This window comes from Giraffa tippelskirchi, chromosome 11 (genome assembly GCF_054371585.1).
Source record: "Giraffa tippelskirchi isolate mGirTip1 chromosome 11, T2T-mGirTip1v1.2.pri, whole genome shotgun sequence".
Classification (NCBI taxonomy): Eukaryota; Metazoa; Chordata; class Mammalia; order Artiodactyla; family Giraffidae; genus Giraffa; species Giraffa tippelskirchi.
Window position 1 is genome coordinate 23269393 of NC_137285.1, and position 14846 is coordinate 23284238.

At 43.9% G+C, this 14846-nt stretch overlaps 1 protein-coding gene across 2 annotated transcripts in view; it reads left to right on the top strand.

Annotated features, from left to right (window-relative positions):
- TMEM132C (transmembrane protein 132C) overlaps positions 1-14846 on the top strand; it is a 432037-nt gene that overhangs the window by 23175 nt on the left and 394016 nt on the right. Inside the window, exon 2 of one of the 2 annotated variants that reach the window (XM_081538274.1) lies at positions 787-937. The exons of the other annotated variant lie outside the window; for it this stretch is intronic. The gene's annotated coding sequence lies outside the window, so the exon portion shown is untranslated. The remainder of the gene's footprint in view (positions 1-786; positions 938-14846) is intronic. 2 annotated transcript variants of the gene reach the window in all.

Sequence of the window (14846 nt, forward strand, 5' to 3'; positions counted from 1 at the left end):
GGAGCACGGAATCTGAGCCACTGGACCACCAGGGGAGTCCCCAAGACCTCTCCTTTCATTGCCTGATGTTCCTTCCCTCCAATGCTGAAGATGAGGCTAGGAGCAGCCATCTCAGTCGAGTGAATGGAGCTCATCCTTGTAGGAGGAACTGAAACTGAACAGAGGAGAGACAATGAAGCGTCTTGATGGGGTTTGAGTCCCTGGGTTACTTCCTGTTTTCTTCAAGGTTTGATTCCTGCACCTGGATGATGACCCCGGGGATGCTTCCACCAAGCCCCTGTGCTGGTCTGCCCTCAGGCCCATCCCTGTTTCTCCCAGCTCACTTCTGCATCCCTGGGAACTGGACCTCCCAGGTTCCCTAAACACCTCCGTCCATTAGGAGGCAATGAAAGAGGCTCTAGAGAGATTGAAGGGGAGAAGTCGAAGAATTCCTTTCCTTCTCTTGCTTTGCTTCTCTCCCTGACTGTGGTTCAGGGCTGGGTCTTCTCAGTGACTCTGGTGGCCACGAGGTCGCCCCACCCTCTGTGTCCTGTTTGGTGCATTGGGCCTGGCCCTGGTCTCAGGGACACCACTCCCTGCACTGTCCCTCCATCCCTGGTGCTGGCGATGGCTCCTAGGGTGGCTGATATCTGGCTGTCTCACCGTCCATCTTTGGCTTCTTAGCTTTTGCATCCCTGTGTCATGAAGTCTTTGTGGTCCAACCCTAGTGTCAGAATAACTCCCAACAGTTTCTGTTTTTCCAGCTGGATCCCGACAAAATCACCTTTATTTTTTTTTCTCACTCAGGTTCAAGTTCGCTTTCTGCTTCTTGCAACCAAAAGATGCCTAACCAAAAAGGGTGTTAGGAAATATACTTAGATGTGGCCCTTGGACATGGCCTGTCTTCTTCAGGTTCCAGCCTTTCCTCACTCCCTGGGTTTCTGTCAGTGAAAAGGAGGTAGGTTATCCTGCCAGTGCCCACATGGAGCGGATGTGCGAAGTGGTGTTCTTTTGTTTTTCTGCTGGCTCTGCTAGAATGTAAGCTGCCCAAGAGCCACGGGTTTTGTCGCTTTCATCTACTCTGAATCCTCGGTGCCTGGAGGAGGGCTGGGCACATAGGAGTGTCGACTGAAAAAGATATACACAACCTAAAACTTAAGAATTGTGTTTTATTGGGTGGACTTGTGAAGACTCAAGCCCAGCATACAAACTCAGAGAGCTCTGAAGGACTGCTCCAAGGAGGTAAGAGAGGAGCCGGGGATGTGTAGTTTTCCCAGCAAAAGCCAAGTAGTTAGAAAGTGGAAAGATTACTGTTAGTTAAAGAAAAACAGACATCTCAAGTTAATGAATTTAGTGCTCTTTGTATGGGAAGATGCAAGAGTCTGGGCTCATTGAAATCCTTCCTTTGATATGCATCTCAGTTATCCAGGGTCAGCATGCTGCTTTTCTCAGTCCTGAATCCCCCCAGGATGCTCTGTCAACATCCTTTGTTTACTCGTGGGGCAGGCTACATTCTTCATTCACAGCAGACTTTTTATACAAACCTGTTAATTAGGGTTTCCCTATGGCTCAGTGCTAAATAGTTCACCTGCCAGTGCTGGAGATACCGGAGACTTGGATTCAACCACTGGGTCAGGAACATCCCCTGAAGGAGGAAGTGGCAACCCACTCCAATATTCTTGCCTGGAGAATCCCATGGACAGAGGAGCCTGGTGAGCTACAGTCCATGGTATCCCAAAGAATTGGACATTACTGAGGACGCACGCACATTAACCGAATGCCTAGAAAGGCAGTGAAATCCACTTTAATATAATACACGGAAGAGAATAGATGCTATCAAAGTACATTACACATGGTAGGTCTGCATATTCTGGGTGTGGGGTGTGTGTGTGTGTGTGTGCACATGTGTGTGTGTTTTGGCTTCCATTGTAAAATATACTTCTTATAAAAGATCTTAAGAAAAAAGTTTCAAAGCCAAGGATCAAGACTTCAGGTCAGGTCCTTGTATGTAAACAGTAAGGAGTTGTGTAAATCTAGCACATAGTTTCTCCTGAATTTTTCTCCATCAGCATCACGAATCTCCTTTTTCATGGAGGTCTCCAACACCTCTCTGGCATTAGCGTGCATCTATCCCCAGTGTATACCCTGCTTTCCAACTAGTCCAATTAACTTAATCCTGCAATCTAGGTTACTGTTTCCTGCAGAAGTTTATTCACCAACTTAACAAGATTTTCAAAACAAAAGCTGTTAGTGATAAGTAAGAAAAGTCACAGTGTATGTAGATTTTCTGTCTTGCCTTGAATGCAAACTATCACTCCTTTTACTCAGAGCTTTTCCATTAATTGGAAAAAAAAAATCTGCCCACCCTGGGGGGCAGAAAAATTGTATTTATTGTAGAGCTGGCTCCATATGGAAGTTTGAAACACTGGGGGGCACTTGAGGGCACCCTGTCTCGCGCTCTCTTTTTTTTTTCCTAATAAAAGCAGGACCAAGACTTCCCTGGTGATACAGTGGTTAAGACTCTGAGCTCCCAGTGCAGAGGGTACAGTTTCAATCCCTGGTCAGAGAACTAAGATTCTACATGCTGCAGGGCAACTAAGCCTGAATACTGCAACTACTTACTGAGCCTGTGTGATGTGGAGTCCACGAGAGGCAACGAAGATCTCAAGGGCTGCAACTCAGACCCAGCTCAGCCAAATAAGTAAAACAAGAATAGAATGTCCATAAAAAAAAAGACTCTGAACTCAGGGGGCACAGGTTTAATCCCTGGTCATGGAAGTAAGATCTCACATGTCACACAGTGCAGATAAATAAATAAATAAAATAAAAATCTATCTGTTACCTCATCTTTATCCTGGATTTACCTTTAAGAAAAAAAAACCAGAACTGATTGCTTTTTCATCTTTAAGGGTTTTTGTATGCTGCTGAAAGAAGATAGAAACTTGAACTTGTTTTTGTTTGGGGATAACATCTTTTCAGAAGTGGGACTCGTTCATAACCTTTCAGGCCTCTCATTGTCTTTGTTTTCTCACCTGCTAAGGTCAGGGATAATTCCTGACCATGAGGAATGAACTTTCTGGTGATAATTCAACCTCCCTCAGAACAAACGCGAGCATCTATCTTTTGCATCCTCCCCGTCACCTCCGTGGGTTTTATTTTAATTGCTGCTCTCTCAAAAAGCACAATTCTTATTAAATTATTCATGCTGGTATAATGTTTATGTGATGAAAGTAATTATTATAATTATGCATTGTGAATTTTCATAATTAATTACCTCACTCAGTTTTCATTTGGCACAGAATCTTTCCAGAGGGAATCAGATGATCAGATCTCCTGGGGAATTAGGTTGAAATAGAGGAGGCAACCTATCTCGGGTTTTGCTAAGTAGCAGCAATTTCAGGCATTCACCTTGAGAAATGGAGTATTTCCTGCAAGAGACGCAGGTTCGATTCCTGGGTCAGGAAGATCCCCTGGAGGAGGGCATGGCAACCCACTCCAGTAGTCTTGCCTGGGAAATCTCATGGACAGAGGAGCCTGGTGGGCTCTAGTCCATCGGGTGACAAAGAATCAGACATGACTGAAGTGGTTTAGCATGACTTAGCTCTGGCAGATCGGTGAACAAGGATGTCACAGTTATCAGGGACTGCAGCCCTCCAGTGCGAGTTCGTGAGCCCTGAGGGCACTCACGGAGGAGAAGAATACCTGCTGCCTGGCAGCCATCAGGCTGCAGCCACTCCTTACAGTGAACCCCAAGGAAGTTCAGGACGTGAAAACACAGGATACTGGCCCCAGATCGCTGAGGTGCATGTGAAAGGAGTGAGCCCAGACTCTTGCATCTTCTCATACATAGAAAATTGATTGCTAAATTCCTTAACAGGGAATATCTGACTTTCTTTAATTAATAATAATCTTTTGATGTTCAGATTACCTGCCCTTTGCTGTAAAACTTCCATATAACCTGGCTTCTCACTCTGCCTTCTCAGAACACTTCTTTTAGGGTCACTTGAGATGCTGCCTCCTGGGCTTGAAGTCCTAAAAATTCCCACCCAATAAAGCATAACTCGTAACTTTTAGATTGTGAGTATTTATTAAATCAACAACCTCCAAGAATGGGGAGTGGGAAGTGTCATGAAGAATGTAGAAGGAATGGATCAGAAATTCCAACTCTTTATTACTCAACAACCCCCTGTATTCTACCAGGATATCTTTGGGCAACTCACACTGCCCAAGATATCCTGGCAGAACAGCAGGATTCAGGGGAATGGCCACATGACTCATGTCCCATGATGCTCTTGACCAACACTGGTCCCTGGAATGCTCTTCTCACTCAGATCTACCAAAAGCACCTAACAATAGTCAACAACCGTGAAACCACCCCCCAGGACTCCTGGGGGACATTGCTAAGGACAGAGTCTTCAGCTAGTTTTCTTCCTGTTTTGGAAAGAGTATGAAATGCAAGCAGCTGGGGGAGATGGCTAGTAGCGTCCTGAGCATGGAAAGACATTGGATGTTTGCCAGTTGCTCCTGTAGTCACATTTATAATATTTGATATTAATACCACAGTTCCTTCACTTCTGGCTTGTATCTGCAGAACCAGCATTTGCTGTACACGCTCAGTCACTCAGTCATGTCTCCACCCTATAGACTGTAGCCCACCAGGCTCCTCTGTCCATGGGATTTTCTAGATAAGAATACTGGAGTGGATTGCCATTTCCTCCTCCAGAAGGTCTTCCTGACCCAGGGATTGAACCTGAGTCTCCTTTGTCTCCTGCATTGGCAGCTGGATTCTTTACCACTCAGCCACCTGGGAAGCCCCAACATTTGCTATGAACCCCAAATAAATCTCTCATGGAGCTTTTCCCAAAGACCTTTCACCTCTGTTAGTTCATCTCAGCCTCAAACTGACTTGAGAGGAATTTAACCATCGTCCTTCCCATGTGAGAGATGAGGTCCCTGAGATACATAAGTGTCACAGAGAAAATAAACAGTGGCTGCATTGAACTTCTGATATCCAAGGCTTTCTCTGCAACAGCCTGCCCCTTTCCAGTCTCCAGTAGGTGTGCTCCAAGCTTTTATTTGACTGGCAGGTATTTTCCTCTAATCTTATGGAGGAAGCACAGACTTCCTCCTGTGCTTATCAGTTCCCTTAAGGAATTTTTTAGTTTTAAGCACCGCCTTGGTAACAGTGAACTCAAGTTCGCTGACCTGTCTTTCTTTATCTATGCAGATATTGCACTTTTCAGATCATACTTAGTTGTCCATTTTTCTGTCTGTCCCCTCCATTCTATGATTTCTTGAAGACAAGGACCTTGCCTTGTTAATGTCCACATCTCTAGGATGCTGTCGAGTAAGATTCTGGTGCATAATGAGTGAGATACCTCTTAGAAGAATGCATAAACATTGCTTTCCTCTGTGCCTCTCATTGTCTCCCTTTCTTCCTTGTGTTCAAGCCTCTCTCTCTCCCTTGTTTGCTCTATTTATCTCAGGAGCATCATATTTTAGAGAATATTTGATGATTTGATCTGCAAAGCTTATGTTCTGAAACCTGAACCCAAGAGAGCCCATTGGGGCAGATCCAGTATTTAGACCAGAGTTTTGAATTCAGGTGTCATCATGAATGTGCTTTGAGCTGCAAGTAAAAGTGGCTGTAATATGATCTGGTGCAAAGTCCAGTAGTAGAGAAGTGCCCATGCTAATTGAGTCTGTGGCTTCTTTCTGAAAACACATTTTCTTCTGTTTTATTTTTTGACCATGCCCCGTGACATGTGGAATCTTAGTTCCCCAACCAGGGATTGAACCCACACCCTCTACATTGGAAGTGCAGAGTCTTAACAGCTGGACCACCAGGGAAGTCACTGTTCTGTGGCTTCTTGTTGCCCTTCATGGTCAGCATCTTCTGGTCTCTCCCACATCATTGTCAGGACTGGCTTCATCCTCAAATTGGTTGGTCCTCATGGTCCCAGGATGGTTGCCTATAGCATTTCAGGGTGCATAATTTATTATTATTTTTTAGCCGTGGGGAGAAACTGGCTTTTCAGAATTTTCTTTCAAAAATGGGAGAGAACCATCACAGAAGTCCCCTCTCTTCTTGTTTTGCTTCATCATATTTAAAACTCAGCGCCACTTCCTAGACAGTCACAGAGAAGGGAATCAGATTCTCTTAGGCAGATCAGAACCCACTGCTAAGCCTAAGCATGGAGTTGGCCTTCCACCAGGTTCATGGCTGTGATGGTGGCAGAGCAGAAAGTGAATAAAAATCATAAAAATCAGCAGTAGGCAAGGAATTCAGTTTTTTCTTGAAATGGACTCATTTCTTGAATTTAGCAAACAGACTTTTAGAATCTCAGGGTTTAATATGGAATCATTTCTTCAAATAGGCATTAAAATAAGTTGATAACAATAAAAGTAAAAGATATTTATCTGTGTGACATTTTCAGAATCAGTGGATTGAGTCCAGACTTTCCAACTTGCATATTTCACCGAAACTCACCCTGTGGTCTTTGAATGGAATGAAGCCCATGTTTTTACGGATGTGGGAGATACAAGTATAATTCTGCCAACTAGGTTTTTTTTTCTCCTAACAGCAGTGAACCTATATTAGTTTTTGCCTTTTTAAACTTTCATGATTCTATAGGAAGAGTCAAGAGGTTGTTTTCCAGGGTTGGACTGGCCAACTTTTCACTTGGCACTGTCTTGAAATGAAGAGCAACAAATAGAATAAATAACTGTGGTGTGAGAGATAATATAGTATTGACTTCTTGCCTCTGGTTAATTTTCTGTGTTATGAACACGAGGCAAAGGTTAGGCTAGACGCGATGGCTCCCTGTTGATTTGGGGCCAGTCGCTGTGAATATTATAGGTTTGTAAACTCAGAAGGGCTTTAGTGTGGAGCCAGATTTATTTAAAGTCATAAATGGATTATTGGATTATTCCTTGGTCATGCCTCTAAGTCATTTATGGCCTCCTGCATGGCTTCAAGTCTTTAATAAGCTTCACCTCCCTGGGGTAGTGACTGTCTTGCCTTAATTAATGCTGAATCTCCCCTCATGATGTTTCTCCTGCATTGGGTTAACATTTAACTGTGGAAGCTGGCTAAGGAGGCACCCTGGGTTTGAACTGAGAAGATGGGAAAGCAATTCTTAGTGCTCTGCAGAGACGTCCTTTTGGAGGGCTTGAAAATATCAACTGATGAGCACATTTTTTTTTTTTTTTCTTTTTTTTAAAGTTCAGTATCTAGCTGAACTTTTTTCTTCTGACACTCACAGAATGCTAAGGGAAAGCTCTCTTGAGTGTAATGGTTTGTTTTAATGTAATTTATTTTTAAATTTAAAAATTTAAGTTACTTATTTGGCTGTACTGGGTCTTAGTTGCAGCATGCGGGATCTTTTTTATTAAAAATTTTATCTATTTATTTTTTTGGCTGTGCTGGGTCTTTGGTGCTGCTCAGGGTTTTCTCTAGTTGCGGCGAATGGGAGTTACTTTCTAGCTGCAGCGGCTTCTCTTATTGTGGAGCATGGCCTCTGGAGCATACAGGCTTCAGTAGTTGCAGCATGTGGGCTCAGTAGTTGCAGAGCACGGGCTCAATAGTTGTGGTGCACGGGCTTAGTTGCTCTGTAACATGTGGGATCTTCCCAGATCAGGGATCGAACCTGTGTCTTCTGCATTGACAGGTGGATTCTTTACCACTGAGCCACCAGGGAAGTCCTGGCGTGTGAACTCTTAGTTAAGACATGTGGGATCTAGTTATTAGACCAGGGACTGAACCCGGCCCTCTGCGTTGGGAATGTGGAGTCTTAGCCACTTGACTACCATCGAAGTCCCTGTTTTAATTTTAAAACCTGATCCTTAAACAGAGTTTAATAGTGGTGCCGGGGTTGAGGGGTGGGCAAGATGGGGAGATGTCAGACCAAGGGTTAAAACTTGCGATTTTATAAGAGGAAGAAGTTCTGGGATCTGATGACTGTAGTTGATGTGATGGCTGTAGCTGATGTGATGGCTGTAGTTGATCTGATGACTGTAGTTGATGTGATGGCTGTAGCTGTGATGGCTGTAGTTGATGTGATGGCTGTAGCTGATGTGATGGCTGTAGTTGATGTGATGGCTGTAGTTGATGTGATGACTGTAGCTGATGTGATGGCTGTAGCTGATGTGATGGCTGTAGCTGATGTGATGGCTGTAGCGTGATGGCTGTAGCTGATGTGATGGCTGTAGCGTGATGACTGTAGCTGATGTGATGACTGTAGAGTCATGACTGTAGTTGACAATCCTGTGTTGAATACTTGAAAGCTGCTGAGAGAAGAGACCTTAAATGGCCTCATTCCCCCCAAAATACATTAGTTATGTGAAGTGATGGAGATACCAGCTAACCTTACTGTGGTGGTCATTGTTTCATAAAATTTACCTGTATCAAATCACCACATTGAACCCCTTAAACTTACAGTGTTATATGCTCATTATATCTCAATAAAACTGAGGAAAAAATAAAAATCATCCTATACCCTGGGCCTGATCCAATCCCTTAGAGACACCGAACTTGGAAACAAATTATAGGTCCCTGCTCGACCACGCCGCAACTCAAAATTAAAACAGTATTTAGCCATAAGACGAATGAGAGACACAGTTCAGCAAAATACCTATTTCCTCATGATTCTGACTTCAATATCAAATGCTTTCATTTATGTTCCCCCTTACTTTAGTTTCCCTGATCTGCTTGCACTTGAAATAACTGCCTGTAGGGGAATCTAATGCCTCATTTAGCTGTGAGTGTAGTTTTTAAATTTTTTTACTGAAGTACAGTTGATTTATAATACTATATTAGCTTCAGGTGTGCAGCAAAGTGATTCAGTTATACATATATATGCATATATATATATATATACCCATATTATTATAGATATATTTTCAGATTCTGTTCCCTATAGGTTATTACAAAATATTAAGTATAGTTGTCTGTGCTATACAGTGGGTCTTTGTTGTTTATCTATTTTGTGTATAGTAGCATGCATGTTGGGATGATCCTCTGGAGGAGGGAATGGAACCTCACTGCAGTATTCTTGCCTGGAGAAGCCCATGGACAGAGCCTGGAGGGCTGCAGTCCATTGGGTCGCACAGAGTCGGACATGACTGAAACGACTTAGCATGCACGCAAAGCATGCATGTTAATCCCAGCCGCTTCATTTAGCCTTCCCCTCTCCTTCCCCTAGTCAACATAAATTTGTTTTTTGTGTGAGTCTATTTCTGCTCTGTAAGTAAGTTCATTTGTATCATTCTTTTAGATTCTACATATCAGTGATATCATATGATATTAATCTTTGTCTGACTTACTTCACTTAGTACAATAATCTCTGGGTCCATCCATGTGGCTGCAGTCCGTGTAGTCTTTAAGGTTACAAAGCATTTTTACATTTTCCTCCCGCTTTATCTTCCAAACAACTCGAATGGGCATCTCCACTTCTGCCCAAATCTCAGTTCAGGATGTTGTCAGAGAGAGCTTTTAAGAATGCACACCAAATCATGCTGTTCCCATGCTTCACCCCTCCTGTGGCTCCCCGTTGCTCTGAAGATCAGCTCCAGGTTTCCTGTGTGGTCTGGTTTCTGTCTAACCTCCCTGACCTCAACCCCTGCCCCCCTCCCCTCCCCCTAGCCCTCAGCCATCCTGCTTTGTTTAATCCGCCAAATTTTCTTCCTACCTCCTTCTGTGTCTCCAGGACAACTTGTTATTCTGGTTTTTGTGTATTTCTTGATCTGTTTTCATTTTTATTTTGAAATAATTATAGAGTCACACAAAGTTTCGAAGTTGTGAAATCTAGTACAAAGAGCCCCTCTGTACCAGCTTTCCCCAGTGGTTACATCTTGCATAACATCAGGACCAGGAAATTTAACATTAATACAGTGCCTGTGCACTGAATCCCAGGTGTACATTCCTACAGCTGCCAGGATATGGAAGATACTGAATTCTGCCATCGCTGCAAAGGTTCACATCTTTTGAGACTTCCCTAGTGGTCCAGTGGCTAAGACTCCATGCTCCCAATGCAGAGGGCCCAGGGTTTGATCCCTGGTCAGGAAACTAGATCCCACATGCCGAAATTTAAGAGTTCACATGCCGAAACTTAAGAGTTTGCATGCCACAATTAAGACCCAGTGCAGCCAAATAAATAAACTAATTTTTAAAATGAGCTTAATTCCTTTAAAAACAATAAAAGATTCACACCTTTCTCCTACCTTTCCTAACCCCTGGCAGGTACTCGTCTGTTCATCATCTCGTTTTGTCATTATGAGAATGTGATAGAAATAGAATCGTACATGTGATTGTTTGAGATTCACTCTTTCACTACTCATCCTTTTTACTTATTCTTTTAAAATTAATTAAAAAAAAATTTTTGGCTGCGTTGGGTCTTTATTGAAGTGCTCGGGCTTCTCTAGTTGTGATGTGTGGCCTTAGTTGTCCTATGGCACGTGGTGTCTTCCCAGATCAGGGATTGAACCCCCGCCCCCTGCATTGGCAGATGGGTTCTTACACTGGACCACCAGGGAAGTGGTTATTTCCCAGGAAACTCCCTGTTTATTCTTAAATTAGTTTTAATTATGTAAATAATAAAGGAAGCCCTTCCCTTGGGCTTTCAACACTGCAGATAAGGGTAAAGCCCTCTCGGACCCATACCTACTCACAAATGGGACCTCATCTCACTTCTTCAGGGAACTTTTTTTCCCAGGGAGGAGAGGACCAGGGTCCCTGTTTGATCACCAGGAACACACCCTCACAGGGCTTACCTAGCGTGTACATATGTCAATGTATGCTGCCCTGTTTAACTTGAAGCTCTGTGGGAACAGGGGTTGGATCAGTGTGATTTACTGTTATTTCCCCAGTGTGGGGTTGGGTTTATTGTAAGCATAGCATTTAATGCTGAGAACAACTGCATAAACGTTTGTGGGATGAATGCGAGAAATTCCTCGTGGTGATTAACGATGATGTTAATAATGAAGTCCATGTACCCTGACTTGGTCCTGTGTCCAGCGTTTCCCTTTAACTATCACTTGGGGTCTTTGACTGTTTTCTGAAAACTCAGAATGGTTTGTGCTGGAGATGTTTATTGGTCATGAGATTCACCATGCTTCCGACTCTTTCCCGGGGGCTCTGTGCATCCTCAGAGCCTAACATGGGGACAGCCACGTTTCATACCACGTGATTTTCATTCATCTACCTGAAGTCACAACTGGTTTGATGACAAGAAACACCTGATCGCAGGGCAGCGAATGGATATTTGGGGGCTAGGCTTGAAAAGATGAGCTGGTCCAGCCAGACTATCCATTTGGGTTAACTAATGCCTGCAGAATTTGGCAGTTAGGGGAAGAGTAGCAGCTGAGATGCTTTTAAGTAGGATGAGATGATGGTGCATGTACAGAGAGACCAGATGTAAGAGTGTGTGTAAGAGAGAGAAAGAGAGGTTGATGAGAGAGACAGAGACATGCAGAGAAGAACAGGTATGTAGGGAAGTGGTTATTGCCTCTTCTAAGAAGTGTGGGAAGATGCAATTTCTTGTTCTTTAATTGAAGTATAGTTGAGTTACAAAGTCATGTTAATTTCTGCTGTACAGCAAAGGGACTCAATTATACATACATATACATTCGTTTTTAAAAAAGTTTTCTTTTCCATTATGGTTTATCATAGGTTACTGAAAGATGCAGCATCTTAAGCAGAGGCAACATTTGGTAAAGGGTTGCAGAGCATCAGGAAAATGTGTGTAGTTGGGTTGTATTCATGTAGAACATGACCTGAAGATCCGTGAAATCTCACAGCCATATTCCCAGAGCTGTCTGGAGCCCAGGACCTCCCTTTGGGCCTTAACTCCATGGGATGTGGTTTCCAATGTGGCTGAAATCCTTGGATTTCTGTGAAACCCTATGGGTATTCCCCACCATGTGACTGGAGGTGGGTTCACATAACCCTAAGGTGTCAGCATGGAGTTGGGTATGCAAAAGCCAAACCTCAAGGGGCCAAGAGTTTGGTGCCTGGAGACCCAGAACAGGAAGTGAGTGTCAGGTTAGATTAATATGACAGTGTCTAGAGTAAAGGAAAGGGCTTCCCCGGTGGTGCTAGTGGTAAAGAACCCACCTGCCAGTTCAGGAGACATAAGAGACATGGGTTCAATCCCTGGCACGGGAAGATCCCCTGGAGGAGGGTATGGCAACCCACTCCAGTATTCTTGCCTGGAGAATCCCATGGACAGAGGAGCCTGGTGGGCTACAGTCCATGGGGTCACAAAGAGTTGGACACGACTGAAGTGACTTAGCACATACACACAGTGTACGAAATACACAACTCAGGAGGGTAAGAGCAGGCTGAAGTGACTTAGCACATACACACAGTGTACGAAATACACAACTCAGGAGGGTAAGAGCAGGAGTAAGCTTTCAGGCAAATTCATGAATAACGGGTTACTAAGGAGATTGGACAAGATTCAGTCACGGTCCATGGGTTGGTTGGGATAACTGTTCATTGTGACTGAGCTTCTCTTGAAGCCTTCTGAGAAGTTTTCCATTGTTTTCTTTTTTAAATTTTAGCATCACTTTATTCAGGAGTATTTTAAATCCCAGTGTCTATTATCTTGTTAGTTACGTAGTCTTTTACTATTTTATTACTTAAACTAAAAGTTGCAGCATTCATTCTTTTTATTTAGTTATTTTTTAATTGGAGGATAATTGCTATACAATGTTGTGTTGGTTTCTGCTGTACAACAACTCAAATCAGACATAACTCTACATATATCCCCTCCCTGTTGAGCCTCCCTCCCGCCCACCCCTTTCCCATCCCTCCAGGTCATCACAAAGCACCAGGCTGGGCTCCTTGTGTTTTCAGAGATAAGCCTCTGAAGTCAAAAAATTGGGAAAACTCAGCTTTTCCTCACTAGGTTCTTGGTGACCACAGAGGAAGGAGGATGCAAGAGTTTTGGCTCAGATTCTGGCTTCAACAGCTCATCTTCCTTGAACCAGGGACCTTCCTGAAGATCAAGAGCTCACTGTTTTCCTTCTTGGAGGAGAGTCTATGATGAGGACAGAGAAGTCCCTACCAGCGTGTCCTCGTGTGTCTTGTGTTCTTTCTCTTATGGACAGAATTTTTATAGCAGAGTTCTGAGAGTCACACTTTGGGATGTTTACCTCAGTTACAGTGACATCTTTTCACTGAGAGTCCTACACCTAGGAGAGGGCATGGAGCACCTCCATTTCTGGTCCCCAATCCATTCAAACAAGTAGATGTGAACATCTGTGTGTGGGTGGATTACAAAGATGCTTCTCTCTTAGAAATCCGGGATTTGGGTGGATACCAGACTTGATTTACAGTGGAGGGATGCTAATATCCAGACTCAGGGACCATGGAAGATGGAAGAGGTTGGAGGTGGGGCTGGAGCTTGAAAACAGAGAGCGTGGAGAGAAACAGCCAGAGTCAAGGATGAAATAGAGATGGAAACAAAGCAGCACAGAGAGACAGGAGCCAGCTGTGGCTTGTCCAGCTGATCTCCACATCCTTACCTCTGGTTCCTGCTACACTTCTGTGTTGGGGTCCACAGATGACCCTTAAAACAAGTCTGCCGGGATTTCCTTGTGGTTCAGTGGCTAAGACTCTACGTGCTGGTGCTGCAACTACGATACGTTGCAGCTAAATAAATAAAGATGAAAAAATAATCTCCCTAAGCAAAAGCAGGGTACTGAGCATGCACACAACACCACCTAAGGGGTGGGCAGGCCACCTAAGCCCACCCCTTTAGCCCCACCTTAATTCTCACCCCTCTGACCCGACCCCTCAGCACACCCTTACCTTTACTTCATATAAGGAACCAGCTTCCCCACTTAGGGAATGCGGGAGTAAGGGAACCTGTTGTTTGTTCTTGTTCCCATCTGTGCAGCAGGGGTCCCAATAAAGCCTTACCTGGGGAAAAAAAAATGTCTCCCTGTTTTAAGAGTCCCTTTACTTGCATCCAGAGACTTTTTAAACATTTTTGTTATTCTGTGACCTGCCTGTCCACTGCACTCCTCTCTTCCTCTGGCCCCAGCATCCACAAGATGTTGTCATGCATCTGCCCCTGGGAACCATGTTTCTCCCTGAGCCTGAGTATTTGCCATATTTTTTTCCTATTTTTTGGCAGGATCTTATTTCCCCAACCAGGGATCAAACCTGTGCCCCCTGCAGTGAAAGCATGGAGTCCCAACCACTGGCCACCAGGGAAGTCCCTTGCCTTGATTTTCGAAGAACTGGCCATCAATTAAAAGATGGTGGGTTTCTCAGGTGGCTCAGTGGTAAAGAATCCGCCTCCCAATGCTGGCGCCCCAGGAGATGTAGGCTCGATCCCTGGATCAGGAAGATCCCCTGGAGGAGGAAATGACAACCTGCTCTAGTATTCTTGCCTGGAGAACCCCATGGACAGAGGAGCCTGGCAGGCTACAGTCCATAGGGTCATCGCAAAGAGTAGGACACAACTGAAGTGACTTAGCATGCATATGTATATGTACACAAACATATACATGTAAAACACATTATATAAGATTGCATAATACACATGCTGTATACATGTGTGCACACACACACACTTACGTTTGTGTATGTGTGTATGCATATATATATAAGTTTTATGCCTACTATATTTTGCAAAGCAAAGAAGAAAAAGCAAATGAAAGGGGGAAAAATCTATTCTTCACCCAGAGGGAAAAAGAATTTGATTCAAAGACACTTGCTAGGAAATGAAAGACATGACTTGAGTGTTTCATTGTGTCATCACTGTCACTTAAAGTAATGTCTCCACCAGGGGGCTTCCCTGGTGGTTCAGGTGGTAAAGAATCTGCCTGCAATGCAAGAGACCCAGGTTCAGTCCCTG